This window comes from Cyprinus carpio, chromosome A13 (genome assembly GCF_018340385.1).
Source record: "Cyprinus carpio isolate SPL01 chromosome A13, ASM1834038v1, whole genome shotgun sequence".
NCBI classification, from domain to species: Eukaryota; Metazoa; Chordata; class Actinopteri; order Cypriniformes; family Cyprinidae; genus Cyprinus; species Cyprinus carpio.
Window position 1 is genome coordinate 860,231 of NC_056584.1, and position 22,181 is coordinate 882,411.

General features: G+C 38.1%; 1 pseudogene; it reads left to right on the plus strand.

Annotated features, from left to right (window-relative positions):
- Window positions 1–298: 298 nt before the first annotated feature.
- Window positions 299–18,786, plus strand: LOC109095572 (annotated as a pseudogene).
- Window positions 18,787–22,181: the final 3,395 nt, after the last annotated feature.

The window sequence follows — 22,181 nt, forward strand, 5'->3', positions numbered from 1 at the left end:
AAATAAAGGTTTCAAAAACGTACTTCAGTTATATAAAGAATCCTGAAATCATTACAAAAAAACAAAAAAAAAAAAAACAAGTGACGTTTTCTATTACCTTATAGTATATAATTTCCTTTTGTTTCTTTTTTTAACTTCCCTTACTTTATTCGTTAAAACTAGGCCTACTATATCAAATTTTCCAATTAAAATGATTAAACTGAACTAATTCCAAAATTACATTAAAAATTACATGATTCTGATATTTTTGTTTCTTTTTTATTGTGTCGGAAAGTATTTAGTTTATGTCAAAAATATGACGAGACTTTAAAAAGTGCAGGAAAGGCGCATGTGAGGAGGTGACATGGCCGCTGCTGATGTGAAAAGGGTTTTGCAATTAAAACATCAGCTGAAAGAATCCTGTGAAGGACACACGGTAGGACGCTGTGTAATGGTCAACAACAAAAAAAGTTTGGTATCGTTTTACACAAACAATGTGAACAGGCTTAAAGATAAAACCGCAGGCGCGAGATAACAAAATTAAAGGTAACTTCAAGCTTTAAGTCAAACGTCCAGTTGCATAGGCGTTTTCTCTGGCAAGGACCTTATTAAATAACTTAAAATAAGACTTTTTGTGAATTCTGTCATCCAGACAAAACTTCAAAATGTTTTAAAGTAACTGGTAGCAGGCTAACACATACATTAAAGCAATTGTCAACTAAATAATAATATATTTTGAACTGAAAAGTTGCGTTCTTATATATATATATATATATATATATATATATATATATATATATATATATATATATATATATATATATTATTATATATTATATATATATATATATATATATATATATTTTTTATTTTGAATTTTTTTTTTTTTTTTTTTTTTTTTATAAATTTCACTGAAAAGCCATTAAATATCCTATAAGATCAGTAATGTAAGTGTGACAACTAGCCCCAGTCTCCCCTACTTAAGCCTAATGTTTGATTTAAATTAATGGTTTGGTATGTATTTATTTATTTATACTCTGCACAGAAAAAAAATGGTGTAATGTGAATAGAAAATGTAGTATGTCAGCAGCTGTTGACAGGAAGACGAGAGGTGTTGTTGGGGGGTAGGCACTTGAGAGGGGGTCTTTCTAAAAATAACACTGCAGTTGTCTCTCATGTTGGCTGTCCGTCAGTTTAGGTTGGAAGTGGCAATGTGGCAGTAATTATTTTGATTAAACTTAACATGCAATTTGTTGGTGAATTTGTAGTGCCGTAGTAAAGTACTATTTTGTTTGATGTGACTGCACAATGCATTAATCCCTCTACTGCAAAGTATCTTGCATTTTACAACTTGTGGGTGGGTGTCATTTTATTTGCCCATTTATAGTACCTCAGCTGAGGTTTCTCTATACATAGAATCTGACCAGTGCGCTCGCTCAGCAAATGCACATTTTTAAACAGCCACGTGGAAATGGGTGGGACACAATGATTTATAATTGTGTTCTATACGTGATACTGAGCAGTGTGGTAGTTGATTTTATTCAATTTTTTATAATGTTAATTGGTGTTTGAAATGGCATCTACAGAATTTTGTATTTGATTCATAAACATGTCTTTAACTTTTATTTTATGGACGTAGTGGAATAACACTTCATTTCCCAGAGTGCTCTAATTTACTAAGTTTACAAAGTAGAACCAAACAACATGAAGCAGGTTTGCAAGATGGTAATCTTAAACAGAACTTCTAACGAGTTATGTTCTGGCCGATTTTGTTGAAACGCCTGCAACCACACCAATTTGTGCTTGGATGATTGCTTCAGTTGTTTTGACGATACTGAATTCTGTAAATTTCTCCTTGTATTGTAGTTTCATTTCAACAGCTTGTTGGAATTTAAATTCTTATTAATTGAAAAATAGGCAGTTTTTGCCCAAACCTGGTAACAAGTAAATTATTTATTTGGCTTATATTATTTAATTTTTTAATTTTATGTTTTTATGTTTTTAGAATCTTGAAGAAATTCTCACTGTAAGAGATTTATGTATATATATATATATATATATATATATATAAAATTTATTTTTTTAAATTTTTTTTTTTAAAATAATTTTCCATTATTCTTAGTGAAATATTTTCCTCTCCAGCCTTCAATATTCATATTTTGTTTGTAGGAAACAGGAATTGGAAAAGTTGTCAACTCAATTTAGAAACATGATGAGAATGTAAAAAATGGCAAAAATATTGGTGAATCGATGGAAAACGCTTGTTCCAAAAGATTCTATAAGGTATCATCTGGTCCTACAAATCTGTAATTGAAATAAATTTATTTGATTTGCCTTTGAGGTATTATCTTTTCCACGTGACATACTGTACTCCTAATCTCCACTTTTTTTTTTTAAATTGCAGTTCGATTGAGGGAAAGCCTGATGACTGCCTAACCCAAAATGAACATCTTAATAAAGAAGTTAAAGAAAGCAGTAAACATGAAAACAGCCAGCTTTTAGAGACTACCAATTCTAGAAAGAAGCCAAAAATTTAGAATACCAGTACTGAAAAGAAAATGTCACAGGATGTTGACATTAAATGCAAAATCAAGCTCAGCAAATCCAAAATCGAAAAAAAATGATGAGCCAAAAATATGATTCAAGTGTAAATCAGGGCTAATGTAGTCACGACAAGGAAAAGACAAATGGTGAGCATGCAAAACATAAAAGCAAAAAAACTGAGAAGGTTTCTGGCATAAGAAAAAAAAAGGAGAATACGAAACTTGAAAAATCTTTGAAAAGACCTGAAGCAACACAAAAGCTGAGAGAGAAGACAGGAGATGCATGCAAGATAGAAAAGACTGCAAAGGCCAAAGACAAATTAGTAAAAATGGAGACTGACAAACAGGCTAAGACAGGAGATGAATGCAAGATAGAAAAGACTGCAAAGGCCAAAGACAAATTAGTAAAAATGGAGAAAACACAAAAAATCCTTCAGTGTTGCTAAGAATCCGAAGAGACTTAAAACTGCCCACAAAGAGAACTCTTGTGTGTCTCTCGTGAAAACAAGAAAGGCAGTGACAGAAGACCCATTGCCAATTGTGCTACAAAAAAACCTGCATCGTGTTGCTTGTTGTAGTTTCCCAAATGAAAAATGTAGTTCAAAATCTGTATGATGTTCTTTAGTCCAACGAAATTCAGTGAAAATCTTACCCTCTGCTGTAGCTTGTTGATCGAGTCACATTTGCAAAACAACCAATGGTATTTTAATGTTATTGATATCAAACCTGACGCATCCCCTTAATGTTGTTACTTTTGATTTGAGATTTTGGGGCTTTATAGATATTGATTTTCATCATATAGAAAAGAGTGGCTAATGAATCAAAAGTTTACCTGTTTCATTGAAGAATAAGTCATACAGGTTTAAAAAATGTGAAATTGAGTAAATAAGTTTTTTTTTTTGTTTTTTTTTGAGTGAACACCAGGTTCCTAAACGGTCAGTGATGGACTTGCTAAACATCCCTTTGCCAACCAGTTTCCAGAATGTGAGGACGTTTCTCAGTATCAGTACTTCAGTGAAATGAAAGGTGGGTCAAAGCTTTGCATCAACTGGGTATTTTCATATGTTCTCAAACATAGCCAAAAGAAAGCTGGACATTGCTATGAGGTGTGTGAGGTGAGCTTGGTTTTAAAGACTTTGTCTGTTTTGCAGCTCTGTATGAGATTGGTGGGGTGCCATTCGATATTTTGTACTTGAGTACTAGAGCGCTGCAAGCCTGAACAGCTCCTCTGGATTGAGGAATATAATCCAGTAAGAAGTTAACTCTTGTCTTTAATAGTGGGAATGCTGGAAACAGCGTGTGCCATATAGATATGGATCTAATCTACCAGTCATACGTTTGAAACATTTAGAGTAGATTTTATATTTCTGACACAGGTGTACATTGGGGTGACGGACCACCTGTGGGAGAGACACTGCAAGAAGGACTTCAGAAATGCCCGGCTGGAGGAGTATGAATCATGGAGAGAGAAGTACCTCCGCTTGTCAGAGGACAGGGAGAGAAAACTAAAACAGCTCACCAAGAGCATCGTCTCTGCTCACTCCAAGAAGTTAAAGGAACAGTTCACCTAAAAATTTAAATTTGCTGAAAATTTGTTCCTTCATGGGAACAGATTTGGAAATATGTAGCATTACATCACTCACTCACCAATGGATCCTCTGCAGTGAATGGATACTGTCAGAGTCCAAATAGCTGATAAAAAACATTACATCCGGACGACCTGAAAACGGCCATGGTTACCCTGGTTCTCAAGAAGCCCTCTCATGATGCCTCTGTTCTAGAAAATTATCGGCCAATATCCACCTTACCATTTATTTCAAAGTTAATGTAAAAAAATTGTGCTCCTACAAAAATTAGTAAAAATGGAGACTGACAAACAGGTTGAAAAATTTCAGTCTGGGTTCAAATCACTCCACAGCACTGAAACTGCTCTTGTGAGAGTTTTAACTGATATTTTATTGACTACTGACTCTGGTGCTTCTGCTATCTTAGTGATGTTGGACTTGTCATCTGCCTTCGACACTGCTGATCATGAGATTCTTATTTCTCATTTGGCGTCTCATGTGGGACTGGGGGGGGGTGGGGTGGGTTAAACTGGTTTAAATCATTCTTAACAAACAGAAGATTTGTGGTAAAAACTGGAAGTTTTCGCTCGACCCCAGGCAACCTAACTTGTGGATTTACTCAGGATTTTATCTCCCGCTCTCTTCTCTCTTTATCTTCTTCTTCTGGGATCTATTTTTAGAAAACACAACATTTCTTTTCACTATTACGCTGATGACCTACAAATTTTCTTACCTTTGAGTAAGAAAACAAACTTTATCATTGATACTGCTTGTCTTGCTGATGTCAAATCATGGCTTTCTAAAAACTTTCTGATCTTGAACCCAGATAAAACCGAAGTTATTGTTTTTAGTCCCTCAGAACATAGGGCAAATATTTAACCCAATCTCAGGACCTTAAATTCCTTCATCTCTCCCCAAGTTCGTAATCTGGGTGTGGTGTTTGATACGTCCTTAAAATTTGATAAACAAATTATTGCTTTATAGGTTCTGGCTTCTTCCATCCTCACTCCCTTTCTAAAATCAAGTAATTTCTCTCAAAAAGCTCTCTAGAGGTTGCAATCCATGCCTTTATTACATCTCGGCTGGATTATTGCAATGCCCTCTATTTCAGTATATCAAAGTCCCAAATCTCTCGGTTACAAGTAGTTCAAAATGCAGCAGCTAGATTCTTGATGGGGTGTAAAAAGTTTGATCATGTCACTCCCCTCTTGCGATCACGTGATACTAGATAAAAAAGTTTGTCAAGACAAACTTTAAGTTAGCTTGAGAAAGCCAGACCAGAAAGTTTGAAAAAGTTGGAAAAGTTGGAAAATGTGAAGTTTAAGAAGTTTAAAAAAATCAAGTTAGCCTATTAGGATGTTCCTAGCATTACTAGCAAGTGACTAGCATGTCACTAGCATGATTAGCAAAGTTACTAGTATGTTGCTAGCATGATTAGCAAGATACTAGCATGTTGCTAGCATGTTTCTGACATGATTAGCATGCTATTAGTAAGACACTAGCATGATTAACAAGTTAATAGCATGTTGCTAGCATGTTTCTAGCATGATTAACATGTCGGTAGCATGTTGCTAGCATGAATAGCATGCAACTACCATATCGCTGCTTTGGGGGCAGCTGTGTGGCCTAATGATTAGAGAATTGGACTTGTAACCAGAAGGTCGCAGGTTCGAGTCTTGGTGCTGGCAGGAGTTGTAGGTGGGAGGGAGTGAATGAACAGCGCTCTTCCACCCTCAATGCCCATGGCTGAAGTGTCCTTGAGCAACTGAACCCCCAGTTGCTCCCCGGACGCTGGATATAGCTGCCCACTGCTCTGGGTGTGTGTTCACAGTGTGTTCACTTCTCACTGCTGTGTGTGTGCACTTGGATGGGTTAAATGCAGAGCACCAATTTCGAGTATGGGTTACCATACTTGACAAATGTCACGACTTTCACTTTCACTTCTTAGCATGTTTCTAGCATGATTAACATGTCGGTAGCATGTTGCTAGCATGAATAGCATGCAACTAGCATGTTGCTAGCATGATTAGCAAGTTACTAGCATGTCGTTGCCATGTTTTTAGCATGATTAACATGGTATTATCATGTCGTTGACATGAGTAGCAAGTTATTTTAGTATCTCTATCATGTTTCTAGCATGATTAGCATGCCACTAGCATGTTGGTCACATGTTGCTAGCATGATTAGCAAGTTACTAGCATGTTTTTAGCATTAGATAGATAGATATTCAGTTGATAGATAGATAGATAGATAGATAGATAGATAGATAGATTAATTTGATATAGCTAGCTAGATAGATAGATAGATAGATAGATATATTCAGTTACTAGATAGATAGATAGATAGATAGATAGATGAGTTTGAATGGGTTATAAATAGTACATAGAAGGGAAGTGTGATTGTAATTTGATATAGCTAGCTAGATAGATTCACTCATTCACTAATTCCTATATAGTGTATAGCAGTTGAGTGGACTATAATCAGAAAGGACGGTGACGTGTACACTGCCGCGTGAGACTTGGAGCGGTTGCAAAAACATCGTCACATATGCAATTTTATATTACATGTATATACTATAAATACCAATAACACTCAAAATTAGTTTATTGTAATTATACATACCTCCCCGTCAGCTTTGTGTTTTCATTGATGGTATATTATTATTTATTTGTTTTGTAATGCTTTTATGTTCATAATCATATTATTAAAATACTGAGAACAAAAATAATCACATTAACACGTTCATAATTTTATGTAATTTATTTTTTTAGTATCCTGAAACTCTTCCGAGCAGCGTTTTTAGCTCAGATAAGATAATGGTCGAAGAGCGCCCTCAGGCGACCGTTAATTTTACATCAGAATGAATACGCTACCTACAGGTGATTAACGAACATTTTTAAATTAGCCACCAAATTATCATCATTTTTGTAAGTTAACAACGATGCCACCTCAGTAAATTAGTAAAATATTAAACTGAGTTATTGCCAACATAAAATATTTTAATATAAATGATTGTATGAAATAAAATTATCATCATTTATGTAAACGTCATCTCATTCAAACTCGCTCGCGCTCCCGCTCTCGTTTCCAGTGCGACGCTACTCCGCATTGGATTGTGGGAAATAGTGCTTCAGCGAGTGTACATCGGGTTGTACACTCGAAATCAGAATGAATTGTGGGTAAAAAGTAGTGAACGAATGTAGGAATGAGGTCGTTCACTCAGAATTCGGACAGCACTACAAAATGGCTGACACCCGATATAGTGCACTATATAGTGGATAGGGAGCAGTTTTCGGACACAGCAGAAGGGAAGTGGGATTCAGTGTGTTTAGATTTGAATTTTGACAGTTGGAGTTTGACAGAATGTTCAGATGAGCAGAGACTTTTCAATGTAAGTCTATGGGATTTTTATGATTTTTAACCTTCATTTTTATGAAAACCGTAAGTCTGATCAGTTAGAAAAGATATAGCAACTCGAGTCAGATCAGTCTTAAGATCTGGGCTGAGTTTGGAGTCTGTAGAGTTAAAGCTCTAGGAGTAGCAGTCAGAAATTTTACACTTTTATCAGTACTGCATTGGCTACCAGTTCACTATCGAATTGAGTTCAAAGGGGTCATATGATGCTGCAAAAAAGAACATTATTTTGTGTATTTGGTGTAATGAAATGTGTTTTTATCAGTATATATGAAGATTATTTTCCATATAATGTACATTATAGTTTCTCCTCTATGCCCCGCCTTCTGAAACGAATCGATTTTTACAAAGCTTGTCGGTCTGGAAAGCGAGGTGTGCTGTGATTGGCCAGCTATCCAGTGGCATGAGGCATTTGTTATTATTCGTTTACACATTGTGTTGCGTATCGCGCTGCGTAAACATAAAACATGACTGCATTTGTGATCTGAGAAACAACAAACAACAAACCTACTCTACTGCTCAAAACTCGCGTTTGAATCATCATTGGCAAATTATTTAAATATAAGAAACATAAGAAAGTGCAAGACTGTCTTTGCAAAGTTTGAACTGCCCAACTTTATAGAAACAGCCATTGTGCCACAGACACATTGCAGGCTACTGGTTCAGGAAACAGTCCTCATCAGTCCTCCATATAATGAGAGCAGCACATCTGAATATTTGGGTTGAACTGTTCTGGAACAGTGTTGAAATACAATTTAACCACTGATTTCTATTCATGTACTCTTTTGGAAGGCCAACGACATGGCAGCTGCGGTAACAGAGAGAATAAATGTTACACCTTCTTTCTTTGTGTGAACATTTGGGCGGCATTATGCAAATCTCCCCACATAGTGATGTAGATATGTGGGGGCGTGTTACAACGAGCCGTTTTAGGGGGGTGTGGTTGCCCCTTAACTTTTATAAAGAATATCTCTTTGGATTTGAGACTTTAGTCTTTGCAACTTTACAGATCTTCTTTATGCACCAAAAGCTTGTAACACTCCAAAGAGAAAGGAAAAAAATGAAATCGCATCATATGACCCCTTTAAAATCTTGCTACTTGTCTATAAATCACTTAACAATCAAGCTCCGTGTTATTTGTCTGACTTACTCAGTGTTGCCAATTTAGCAATTTTGTTGCTAGATTTAGCAACTTTTCAGACTACCCTAGTGTAACGAGGACTGACTCGGTTGTGGGTTTGAATCCATGTGCAGAGTTTTATTAAGCACCACAGCACAAACAGAGGCAAACTGAGAGCAGATATCACGGTGAATAAGCAGGCAAAGGGTCGCAAACAATAGCGGCAGTCCAGATAGCAAACACATCCAAATCAGTAATCCAAAAGACAGGCAAACGGCTCCCTCTGGTGGTTGGATGAATGAATGGCGGATGCAGATGTTACAGAATCCCTCCCCCTATGAACACCTCCAGGTGTTCTCCGAGGCCGTCCCCTTGGTCTGGGTGCAGGACGATTAGGGTGTGCCTGGTGGCACTCCTGGGTCAACGATGGGTCTAGAATGTCCTTGGCAGCCACCCATGATCTCTCCTCTGGACCATAGCCTTCCCAGTCCACCAGGTATTGCAACCGGCCCCCAAGATGCCTGGAATCCAGAATCTCCTTTACCAAGTAAGCTGGAGCTTCATCAATGTCAAGTGGCGGAGGAGGTTCTCTCTCTTCAGTAGTGGGGCCGGAAGCAGGGTGACCGGTTTCAACAGAGATACATGAAAAGAGGGAGAGATACGGTAATGAGCAGGAAGTTCTAGCCTGTAAATTACTGGATTAATCTGTCATAAGATACGAAATGGGCCTACATACCGTGGGCTGAGCTTCCTGCTGGGGAGCCACAACCGTAGATCTTGAGTCGACAACCAGACCTTCTGGCCCGGCTGATAGTTGGAATGGGGACGCCTCCTGCGGTCTGCATTGATCCTCTGGGCTCTGATCGCCCTTTGCAGCCTCACATGGGCACTGTCCCACACACGTTCACTTCTTCTGACCCAATCATTCACCGCAGGCACTTCAGAAGGTTCCCCAGACCAAGGGAACATGGGAGGCTGATAACCTAGAAGACACTTGAAGGGGGTGAGTCCTGTAGATGAATGAGTGAGTGAGTTCTGCCCAAGATAAAAAGTCACTCCAACGTTGTTGTTCCCGACTACAATAAGATCTGAGATAACGCCCCAATTCCTGATTTAATCTCTCAACCTGTCCATTAGCCTGGGGGTGATAGCCAGATGTTAAGCTCACATTAATGTCCAGTTGCTTGCAGAAAGCTTGCCACACACAAGATGTAAATTGTGAACCCCTATCAGAAACTATATCCTCTGGTATTCCATATACACGGAAAACATGGTGAAACAATGCTTGTGCAGTTTCCATAGCTGTGGGTAGGCCCCTTAGCGGGATAAGACGGCATGACTTAGAGAAACGATCAATAATTACTAGGATTGTGGGGTACCCATTGGAGCTGGGCAGATCAGTAACGAAGTCCATGGCCTAGTGTGAACTGTAGTTACAGATAAACCTCCTATAGAAGTTAGCAAATCCCAAGAATCCCTGTAGCTCCTTTAGCGTGGTAGGACGTGGCTTCTCTGTGACTGCCTCAATCTTTCCAGTGCCCATCTCACTCCCTTATGAATTATCTTATAACCAAGAAAGGCGGTACTAGAGACGTGAAACTCACACTTCTCTGCCTTGTCATATAGATTGTTAGCCAGCAGTCGGGACAGAACACTTCTTACATGATGGATGTGCTGCTCACGTGTCTTTGAATAGATCAGAATATCATCAATGTAAGCAATAACAGTGATTCAGAATGTCACGGAAAATCTCATTAATAAATGATTGGAACACAGACGGAGCATTGGCCAGGCCATACGGCATAACAGAGTATTCATAGTGCCCCCTGGTGGTGATAAAGGCGGTCTTCCACTCATCATCCTCTCTGATTTGGATTAAATTATAGGCACTGCGCAGATCCAATTTAGTGAAAATAGTGGCTTCACGTAACTGTTCTAATGCAGGAGTAACTAATGGAAGTGGATACCTGTTTTTGATAGTCACTGTGTTGAGACCACGGTAATCTATGCAGGGACGTAGACCTCCATCCTTTTTTTCAACAAAGAAGAAACCTGATGCTGCTGGTGACGTGGAAGGGCGGATGAAACCGGATGCTAGAGCTTCCTCAATCTATTTTTCCATGGCCTAATGGTTAATGGCTATACCTTGCTCTTGGGGGGTGCAGTGTTCGGTAACAGTTTAATTGTGCAGTCCTAGGGGCGGTGCGGAGGTAACTGGGTGACCATTTAGTAAGCTCCTTGGAGCTCCAGGAAATCTGTGGATCATGGATAGTTAGCCATGGATTCCCCAAGACTACCAATTGTTGTGGTGTAAATGTGACATACAAATAAATTGTTTCTGAGTGGAACAGGCCAATCTTGACAGTAATGGGCATAGTTTGATAGGTAATTCCCCCACCAATAGGTTGTCTATTGATGGCAGTGATGTTAATAGGTGGTATGCACTGGATAACAGGTATGTTGAGTTTCCAATTCATGATGAATCAAATTTAATGCAGAACCGGAGTCAATTAGTGCTGGAACACAATGAGTGGAATTAGCATGGTTGAGTGTGAGGAGAAGAGTAAAACAACTGGTCAGCATAGTAGTTAAGGAAGTACTCACTTTGATCTGGGAGGGCTTGTTAGGGCATGAATGACATTGATGACCTGGTTGACCAAAGTAGAAACACAGACGGTTAACTCGGCATTGTTCCTTTTCTTCCACAGAGACTTTAGTGAAACCAGTCTGCATGGGCTCAGCGGTTTCCTGATAATCAGTGGCTGGGGTGGACATTGAAGTAGCAAGCAAACTTGGAGGGTTATTATGTAGAAGATTATCAATCTTGATAGCCATTGAAATCAGTTGGTGGAGATCCGAGCCAACATCCTTGCAGTCCAGTTCAGCCTGTAGTGTCTGATTGAGGCCCTGCCTAAACACTGATTTCAATGCTACCTCATTCCAGCCACTCTGCGCCGCTAGGGTGTGAAATTCAACTGCATAATCAGCAGTGGTGCGATTCCCTTGACGTAACTGTAGTAGCTGCACTGAAACATCTCGCCCACCTGCTGGGTATTCAAATACTTCACGTATTTGTTTGGCGAAGTAATCAAATGAGGTTCTTATACAATCTTTCTGGTCCCAAACAGCTGATGCCCACTCGAGAGCTCTTCCCGTTAACAATGACATCATAAATGAGCACTTAGTCGAGTCTCTAAGAAACGCCTAACATTCAAATACTTCATGTATTTGTTTGGCGAAGTAATCAAATGAGGCTCTTATAAAATCATTCTGGTCCCAAACAGCTGATGCCCACTCGAGAGCAGTGACATCATAAACAAGCACTTAGTCGAGTCTCTAAGAAACGCCTCAGGCTGGCTACCAAAATAAAGTGCACTGATGCAAAAATCCTCTGCATTTTTCAGGTGAACCATCAAACTTATCTGGTAGAGAAAATCTTACCGGATCAGGCCTGGTCGGTGGGAGGGATTGAATGTAGCGTGTTAGGTGTCCGTTTGCAGCTTGCAGAGAAGAGAGTTGGCCCTGGAACTCCTTTATCATCTCGCTCTGATAAGCGAACGAGGCCTGTAGTTGCATCAACTCTGCTGGATTCTGGTCAGGTGAAGTATTCTGTAACGAGGACTGACTCGGTTGTGGGTTTGAATCCATGTGCAGAGTTTTATTAAGCACCACAGCACAAACAGAGGCAAACGAAGAGCAGATATCGTGGTGAATAAGCAGGTAAAGGGTCGCAAACAATAGCGGCAGTCCTAATAGCAAACACATCCAAATCAGTAATCCAAAAGACGAGGTCAAAGGCAGGCAAAAGACATACACAAGCAAACAATCCGTGACTATGAAATACGCTTGGTAGAGGCAGGGTAAACTGGCAATACTTCGCAACATAATGCACAAACAACATGGCTTATAACAGGTGCAGGCAGGAAGTTATGAGAGAAGCATCACAACGTCATTTAGCAACTTTTAGCAACAAATCGATCTACCTTTAGCAACTTCCCCTGAAAATTAGTTGGCAACACTGGACTTACTCCACCCCTACTCTTCGACAAGGGGACTAAGATCTGAGGGCAAATTTCTCCTCCAAACCCCTAGAACCTGCTTAAAAACCAGAGATTCTAGAGCCTTTGAAGTGGCTGGTCCCACCCTCTGGAACAACTTACCAGTTCACATCGGAATGGCTCTACTTTATCTGAGTTTAAGTCATATGTTAAAACACATCTTTTCTCTCTGGCTTTTAACATTTAGTAATATGTGCCTCTGAATTGTTTTAATCTGCTTTTGTTGTTGTACGGGTTTTGAAATGTTTTTATTTTATTACTGATTTTCTCTTCGTTATATATTAGTTGTTGTGTTGATTTTTTGTTGGTTTTGTCTCATGCTTAAATGTGCTCTAGAAATAAAACTGAACTTGAACTTGAACTACAATAATCCACAAGTAATCCAGACCACTTCAGTCCATCAATTAATCTCTTGTGAAGCCAAAAGCTGTGTGTTTGTAAGAAACAAATCCGTCATTAAGGCATTTTAACTTTAAACCACTGCTTTTGGCCGTAATCCATAATAATGCTTCATCCAGTGAAAAAGTCCATCCCAGGTCACCCTCTATTATGGACAAAGGGGCAGCTTTTCACTTCACAAGAGGTTAATTGATTACATGTGGGTTATTGTGATGTTTTATCAGCTGTTTGGACTCATTCTGATGGCACCCATTCACTGCAGAGGATCCATTGGTGATGCAATGATAAATGCTAAATTTTGTCATATGGAGATACAAATTCATCTACATATTGGAGTTCCTGAGGGACATCAAATCTTCATTTTTTTATATCTCAGAGCAGCTCTGACCACTGATATCCCAATATGCACGGTATATAAATGATATTAAATATCTACTGCTCTACAATGTCATGCTGCCCAGTGCTAGCTTGTAGTACAGCTGATTTGGGTTTCAGCTTTAAAGTTGCTTCTTCCTACGGTAGATTGACAGCTGATATCTAATTCTACTGTCTCAAGGCAGTACTTTAGACCAACTTATTGGGAGATGATTTGTAAGTCTAGTCTATATAAGCCTTATCTTTATGTGTTTCTCCAGAATGGGAGCAGTTGTTTGTTGATTATTTGAGCTCGAAGGCTCATAAATGCTGTTGGCCTCTGTGGTAATATAGCTCTTACCATCTGTCTGCTCAGACTATGAATAGATTTAGAGCGCAACTGACTTTGGGGTTAATGGCAGAACTGTGAAGTAGATGGATACTGATGGATTCTAATGCCTTTAAACCTTCTTGTGCATCTTTATTAACCATAAAGATCTTAATTTTTGGCTCATTTAATTATCTTCTTATCTTTAATTACCTTCTAAATATTTTTTAGCATAGATGTGCAGTTTTTTTTTGCAGTTGATTTTAGCATTTTGACTTATTTTGACTAAATTCTGCTTATTTACTATCAAAACATGCATAATGCAATTTTTACCAAATTTAAACAATTTTGTAAAACTATTTTTAGTTACTTTTGGTTGTCCTTGGCCTTTTGGGCAAAATGCAGAATTTAGGAATTGGCTCCTTTTTAATTTCTTGGATTGGAAATTCGGCACCCTCCACTGGATGTTGAATTTAAATTTTACTGAAGTGACAGGAAGTGGAATGTACTGTGCTCATGTACTCAACAGAAAACTCAGAGCTGTGTTCCTTTTGTATTATGGATACATGCATCCAACTGTAAAAGTGCCTCTTTGCTCTTAATGTAGATTACCATATTGAACACTTTATTAGGGCTGCCCCCTAATAGTCAACTAATCGTTAGTTGACCAGAAGAGGCTTGGTCGACCAAAATTTTATTAGTTGCTTAGTCACAGAAAAAAGTCACTAAAAAGTCACACAGTCTGTGACTAACAGATCATTAACTGTCTATGGTAATACAGTACAACAGGCAGGACTCGCGCCTATCATTCATCGACCTCAAATATGGCTTATCATCTGAAATATATAAGTATTACCAACTTTACATGGCTGCTCAATCTAATGTTAACCTAGAGAAATGTGCGCTCATGTCAGTGCAAAAGCTGAACAGTAGCATGCACTGCAGGACAGATGGAGGCACCGGTGCGCTCACTTGCTCTTTAAATAGGCTACTTCATTATTTTTGGCTATACAAATCACCCTTTTGTGAAATAATGAAAGTAAACAGGATGCGCTTTCTGCCGTCTCGGTCTGTTTGTTTGAGTGTGTATTTATGTTTAAGACTTATATATTTTATTTATAGGGAGTGAAATTTCTTCTTTCAAATGAACCAATTCAGATGGAAAAACAAATATTCTCAGATTATGTAATCCCTATAAAACATGCATACAGGCGCATCACTACTGCGGAGATGACGAGTCGGTGTTACCGAGTTAATCTCTTAAACCAAAAACAAAGCACTAGTTTATAAAATTATTAATGTTTATGCAGTCTCTTTACTGTTTTTCATTGACACATTCATAATCATTTCTTCTGCCGGTGCGCTGTGGCAAGCTTTATGCTGTACTTGAGTGCTTATTAAACTATAGGCAATTAAAGGCTCATAATAATTATTTAAAGGATTTAATTAATGATTTAATAATTAATTAAATTATTAATAAACGTGCGATTAGTCGACTAATGCTTCAAATGAATGACTACTAGTCGACCAGAAAAATCCTTAGTTGAGGACAGCCCTACACTTTAAGAAGTATTTATTTCTGGTTGTGTGTTTTCAATGTGTTTCAGTTGCTTAGTTCCTGGAAAGAATATTTTAAATTATATTTAAATTTAGTCATAAAGCAGACACTTTTATCCGAAGCATCTTACAAATGAGGACAATATAAGCAATCAAAACCAACAAAATGGCAATATGTAAGTGCTGTGACAAGTCTCATTTAGCCTAACGCAGTACACATAGCAAGGTTTTTTGTTTTAATAAAAAGTAAAACAAGGAGATAGAATAGGACCGAGCAGTTTTTGCAATGTGGTCTGAGAAAGTCAGTTGATCATCAATCACAACTGGTTTCTGGCTTTCTTTGAAGGAGATACAGTTTATGTGCCTAGCTGGATGGTGAAATTTTGATAAAGTGTTGGGTTTGTTGAAACCACAAGCAGTTCTATCTTGGCTTGGTCAAGTTGAAGGTGATGGCCTTTCATCCAGCAAGAAATGTCTGTAAGACATGCTGATATGCTAGAATCTATCACCGGATCATCAGGATGGAATGAGAGGTAGAGCTGAGTGTCATCAGCATAGCAGTGATATGAAAGGCCATGTTTCTGAATGACAGAACCTAATGATGCCATGTAGACAGAAGAGAAGTGGTCCAAAAACTGAGCCCTGAGGCCCTGCGACTTAGACACCTCACCGCTACAAGATACTTTGAAGGACCTATCCAATAGGGTTGACAGGAGGATCTGGTGGTTAACCAAGTCAAAAGCAGTGGAAAGATCCAGAAGGATAAGTATTGAAGATTTGGAAGCCACTCTGGCCAGTCTTAGGGCTTCAACAACCGAGAGCAAGGCAGTTTCGGTTGAATGTCTGGTTGCAGTCCAGGAGGTTTTTCTGTGTGAGAAAGTCACAGTGAGACTTGGTTAAACACAACTCGTTCAAGTGTTTTTTGCAATGAAAGGAAAAAGGGAAACTGGTCTGTAGTTCTCTGAAAGAGTTGTGTTAAGAGTGGGTTTCTTATGTAGTGAGGTTATTTGAGGCTTTCTAAATGCTGAGGGAAAAACATGAGTGTGAAGGGATGTGTTAATGTTGTGTTTTTGTATATAAGAGATGGAATAGAATCAAGTGGACAAGTAGTAGGATGATTGGAAAGGATGAGTTTGGAGACTTCTGCCTCAGAGAGTGGAGCAGAGAGTGTCAGTAGCACTGATAGTATCAAGTGATGAAGCGAAGATGAAATTATAGCACAGTGGCTGGCTACAGGTGGCGCCCGCAGCCAGATTATTTTGATAGTGGTTGGTTCTAAAATAGATCTGTCATGACAGCAACAGTTACTCACACTGCAAAACAAATGTGGCTTCTTGTTAATGACTGTCCTACTTCAGGATTTAACATGGAGTAACAGCTCACTACCAGTTACAAAAGACACTGTAACGGTCTGTCACAGGCAATTCTAGTTGCATTTTTGCAATTTTTTGGACATTTTTACCTCAATTTTTACACATGGCACCTTTAATGAATTTCTTAAATGATCAAAATTAGAAATTATTGGAGGTGTAGCATTGTCCTCTGGTTTGATCCAGGTCTCTGTTAGGGCCATGAGGTTTAGGCTTAAATTACTAGAAACAGATGTTGTTGTTGTTGTTGTTGTTTTTACCAAAGTCTGGCAATTCTAGAGACTGATAGAAAAAGAAAGTAGTGTATTAGCAGACATGGGCAAAATAGGTTGGTTGTCAGGATTGTGCTGCCTACAGTGGGTGACGCATGGTTTCTGAGTGTTAGTAATAGTAGAGATTTGGAAACATCGGTCATAAAAACTGAAACAAAAGTGAGACAAGTTGTAGGAAAGAGGACAAATGAAATGCTACTTATGTCCCTTGTCAGTATCCTTGCTTGGTGGAGTTGCACAGGTAGAGTCGCTGGTCTTTATACTCTTAGGTCTCCACCTGTTTATCACAACAAAGGTCCAAGCAAGTGCACGAAGAAGGCGGTACATGATACGGCACGAGACCAAAAGCGACGTTTTAAAATCTGAACCATGTATGTGTGTATGTATTTTATTTATTTATTTCTTTATTTGTTTGTTTGTTTGTTTGGAAGAAGAAATATTTAGAATATAACTGTGTCCAGCATTTTCTAAATTGAATGGAACATTAAGCTTTAATCCAAGCAGATTTGAGAAAGCAGTGACTAAAAAATTAAGCAATACCATTTCACAGTTTCTCTTCACACAGAGGTGCATAGCAGATATTTCATCATAATACCAAGCCTTGGCGTTGATATAAAAATGTTTCTGGAAGTACATACTACCCCATATAATGTGTACTGTATACCTATTTGGACAGTGTTTTTTTTTAATTGGTACTTAAGGAAATTTCTACATTTACAGGGACTAAACTGATTTAATTCTTTTTTTTGTTCCCACCACCCCAGCAGGTTTAACTGTGCTATCAGACTTTGCTTGAAACTAAGTAAAAGCTAAGTTGCACTTACTGTTTTGTGCTTTTGTTTTTTCTCTTTTAGGCAGGCAGGTGAAAATGGCGTTCATCCACTCAGCTGCTAAGCCACCTAGAAATGTGAGGATCCAACAGGATATTCACGGCACGACCGGTCCTGTGACACTACCTCACCCAACAGACAGACCCAGGTTAGTTCAGACCAGATAAGGCTGGAAGGGCCACAATCAGCCCTTTTTGTGAATTTTTTTTTTTTTTTCAGATTTTTTTTTTTTTTTTCAGATTTGAAGAAATGCAGCATTCCATCACTTGCTCACCAGTGTGAGCAAGTGATATAATGCTAAATTTCTCCAAATCTGTTTCGATGAAGAAACAAACTAATTTACATCTTTCTTAGAATGTGTTTAGGTGAGGTGTCAGAATTTTTTCATTTCTGTTTAGGACATTTCCTTTTAACCCCAAAATGCAACACAACGCATTTGTCAAAAATCCATAAGGAAAATTTCTTCATATGAGTATAGTTCATTGGACCCCCTTTTTTTTTAGCGAGTGGAATATAAGTGTTCCTGATATAACTCCATTTCAGTGAACTGAACTGAAAAAGAAGGATTTTTCCTCCTCCATTGTCACGCTAGTCACTGTGCAGACAAATATCATTCAATGAAAATCTATCACTCCACCCCACAACCCAGTGAGAATCGGGCAAGATCCGGCTTCAGTGAACCTTCAAAACCCTCCACTAACAGCTCTGGCCAAGCCCAAGACCCCCAAAAGTTTAAAAGTGAGTTTTCCAGTGTATTCAATTGTGCCTCTAAATTAAACCACACTTTACTCAGCAGTTTCCAATAATTATAGTATTTGTAATTGTATAGTAGCTCAAAACAGCACTATATTAGCATCTGCTAGTTTATCTGGTTTGCATATTTGAGTGAGTGACCTTTATCACACATTACCAACAGTTAAACTACTGTTACGGTTAATGGTAAAGCTGTGTGACAACAGCTTTTATTTACAGCTTTATTTGTTCATTTCTAGAGCAGTTTTTATTTTAATTAACATTTTAATGTATTTTAAATCATTAGATTACATGTTTTATACAGGAGCAGGTTTTATTAGAGTTTTTATTTTAATTAACATTTTAATGTATTTTAAATCATTAGATTACATGTTTTATACAGGAGCAGGTTTTATAAGAGTTGGCAAAGTCCCTGAAGGCCTTTAAAAAGTAGCTTAGTCACAGATGAATTTGGGAGATAATAGTGAAAATATATTTTGGTTCGAATAGATTTGTGTTTCAAATAGTTTTTTTTTTTTGTTTGTTTTTTTTTTTTACAGGATTGATGAAATTTGATCAACTTTATACTTATTTGTATGAACAATAATTGACCTTTGATATCAAGCTGCCTCTTTGTATTGATTTTCTATCATGACAGACACAGTATGAATTCTGAAATTAAAACTATAATAACCACAAAATCTGTTGTCTGCTATGGTGCTTGTGTGCCATGTGTACTATCAAACCCAAATTTGTCTCCATCTAGTGGATGTGGGAGGCATTTTAGTTCATTCCTAGACCACTGAAGACACCTTTATTTATATAGTGCTTTATACAGTACAGATTGTGTCGAAGTGGCTTTACAGTAATAAACAGGAAAATAGTGTGTCAATAATGCAAGAGGAGAATAGTAAACACTTTTTATATTTTTTTTGATTCAGTGATGGTCCAGCTTAGTTCAGTTCAAAAAGTATCTGTGCAATCAAGTTTTTCCAACTAAGCAAGCCAAAGGTGACAGTGGCAAGGAACCAAAACTCCATAGACAGAAATGGAGAAAAAAATCCTTGAGAGAAACCAGGCTCAGTCAGGGGGGCCAGTTCTCCTCTGGCCAGACGAAACCAGCATGGTGTGGTTTAATTCCAGGCTGCAACACAAGTCAGAATTTTGTAGAGGACTCATCTGATTCTCATGGTCTTGTGCCGATGGTTGTCTAGTTGACGAGGTCTTTGCAGGGAATCTGCCTTTGGGGCTCATCTAGTTGACATGGTCTCTGCTGCCATTCAGGGCTTTGACACAATCTGTACTGTATAAAGCTCTATATAAATAAAGATTACTTTATTTGACTTGCGGTAGAGGTCGTCTCTAGGTGCTGATCCAACATCTGATCTGGATACAGACTGGATCCGTATGGCTACAGTGACCTCGGAATAAGAATGAAACAGACTAATATTAACATAGATGTCATTCAAGAAGAAGAGTTATGATGAAACAAGTACATCAGGTGTTATGGGAAGTGTTATTGGTTAAGTTTTACTTGTTTAGTTTGGCCTTAATTAATTGTTCCCTCTAATTTTATTTTCTTGCTGAGCAAAACTTTTCTCTATAGGGCGGACATTTTGGCCACTTGAGCAAAAACATTCTTTATACCAGACCTTTATATAATGTGCTATTTATGTTTCATTTGACGATTTATGTAAATAATTAATATTTTTTTTTTGTTGATTGGTTTTTTTTTTTTTTTGCTTACCTTTTTTTTTTTTACAGTGCTATGTAAGCAGGCAGTTCTATATATAATAATAATAATAATAATAATAATAATAATAAAAAAACAGCAGTTAAATTCCTTGTAATAATATACAATTATATTATGTATTATAATATATATATAATATAATATGAAAAATGAAGCAGATATTGCTCATGAATTCCTTTTTGAGGTAAATTATTTATAAGGTTTATAATATAATATAATTGTCACACCCCTGGACTGTTTGTTGTGTTTTCTTTTTTGATGTGATTTGTTTGTAATGTTTATGTTTTAATTTAATTGTGACATTTGGTTCAGGTGTGTCTAGTTAATTATCTTCATTTACCAACCTACATAAGTTTTGTTCTGTTTAGTGTTTGTTGATGTTACCCTGTGTGCTAGATCCTCTTCTTCATGTGGATTAACATTAAAAGGATTTTTTGCTATAATCTTCGTCGTGCCTTCGCTCCCTAACAGCAGTCATGTGACAGAATACCAGACCAACACAGAGAGACGTCAGAACAGCCAGTGTGGTGGAGGTGTATATGAGAGATACAGAGAGACGGTCTGTCGTTGACCACCAGTCACCTTGGGACTCCACTCCTCCATCTACACCTCATCCCTCCGGCTCTGTCAGGTTCCACCTTGGTCTGTCATTGACCATCCACTGCCTTGGGACGCCACTCCTCCGGCTACACCTAGTCCCTTCGGCTCTGTCTTTTATAGCTAGGGTCACTCCATCTTCAGTATCAAATGATGTGCAAATCCAGCATCGAACTGGGCCTTATAAAACGTTTGTCAACAACAAAACTCGTGAAACTACGTTGCTGCCCCGGAAAACAACTGTATCCACTGTTTACATAACGCTGGGCTCCTTAGGAAGCTGAACAAGTTATCTTTTCCTTACAACCAAAAAACACACTTCTTTGGAGACATTCCTCCCGAGCTAGTCCCGTGCAGCACTGCAGCCGGATGAAGCCCATTGATGGGCTTGCTCTCGCTCTGGTCGATGCGTGCGCGGGTGCGATTTTCTTCTTTTTCTTTTGTGTGATTTGCAGCAGCTTAGATTCTTCAAAGGCATATTGCTGCCCTCCTCAGTTCATCTGAAGAACTCCATCTCTTAGATTAAATCCTCAAATAAAGACCAGTGTGGAGTAAAAAACTTATAACAAACTTTGTTGTTTCATATTCCTTATTTTCAAGAATTGATTTTAAACATAAAGATGAGACTCCGGATTTCAACAGATCAGAAAACATGCAGTTCTTGCAGCACGAAGAATTTCACACTCCATTACTACATGCTTCACGGTTTCTAATTCTCCGCAAACATCGTGTCTTGGGCACGATTTTCAGGGAGAAATGCCTATATAAGGAGTTTACCTTCTCCACAACTCTCTGAAACCTATACAAACCCGGAAGTAAGAGATTTGGCACATAAATACTTTGTCATAAGTCCTAATTATCTTGAAACTTGCCCATGCTTAGCATGAGAATTAATCTCTTTTAACAGTGTTAACAATCCGGATGCATAAAACAGCATTGCACCCCCTCCCCCATTTAAGTTATCGGTATTGGCAACATGGTCGTTGCTAAGCTAATTGCTTAGTACACGCTGTAGCTATATCTCCCTGGCCATAGCTGTTTGGAAACCGTGTTGCTTAAAGCTATTTAGTCACTATTCAAACCTACTGTTTATCAGGATTCATAGACTGCTCCAAACATAAGGAAGGTAGAGCCTTCAGTAGCAGACCCAAAGGTGTGCTTCAGAAGGACAGCAGAAAGATGCTAAAATGTGTGAAAGCTAAACACAGCCCTGTTTCACCCCAATTCATATGTTGAGCCATCAAAAACAACAGTTTCCTTCATAGTCACGTCATCAATGAAGGACTTGTTCATGCTAATGAATGCTAGCA